Genomic DNA, 829 nt, shown 5'->3' with positions numbered 1-829 from the left:
GCATGCACCACCATGCCCGGCTAATTTTTTCTGTATATATTTTTAGTTGTCCAATTAATTTCTTTCTATTTTTAGTAGAGACGGGGTCTCACTCTTGTTCAGGCTGGTCTTGAACTCCTGAGCTCAAACAATCCACCCACCTCGGCCTCCCATCAGGTTGCTCTTAAACTCCTTAGCTCAAGGGATCCTCCCGCCTCGGCCTCCCAGAGTGCTAGGATTACAAGCATGAGCCACTGCGCCCACCTGGCCTATTCTCTCTTCTTTACAGAGGAGGAAACTCTGAGGTGGCTCAGGGAGGAAGTGGTAGTGTTGGGATTCAAACCCAGGTCAAAGCCAAGAAGACACTGCCTCACCCAAGACCCTGGGCTGGGCTGGCTGGCAAGGGGAGAGCAGACTCCAGCCCTGGCTCCAGCTAGCTTTTAAGTGCTGGTTAGCAGTTTTCCTGGTTGGTGTGGGCACGTGCTCCTTGCTACAGACATGTTCTAATTAAGCGAAAGAGCAGTGAACATAATGTCTTTATGGAAATGGGGCTTTGGCTGAAGGAAGTGCAGACATTTGTCTCAAGGAGATGCTCTCCACTTCGCTGCCCTTGGCCTGCAGCTCCCCTCTGGGGCTTCCCCCACCCCACTGGCTCCTTTCCAATGCTTGCTTTCCTGCACTTCTCCACTCCAGGCTGCCCCGAGGGCACGATGCTATGGCCACTTACTCATCTCCGCCTACCCTGGACCAACCAGGACTGGAGCATTTGGACCTGGGCTTCAGTTGCAGCAGGAGGAATTCTGGTTGGATCCCAGGAAGTACTTCCACACAATCGGGGGTTGTGGGAGGG

This window comes from Propithecus coquereli, unplaced genomic scaffold, assembly GCF_000956105.1.
Source record: "Propithecus coquereli isolate 6110/MARCELLA unplaced genomic scaffold, Pcoq_1.0 Scaffold291, whole genome shotgun sequence".
NCBI lineage: Eukaryota > Metazoa > Chordata > Mammalia > Primates > Indriidae > Propithecus > Propithecus coquereli.
Note: the sequence above shows the minus strand (reverse complement) of the source record.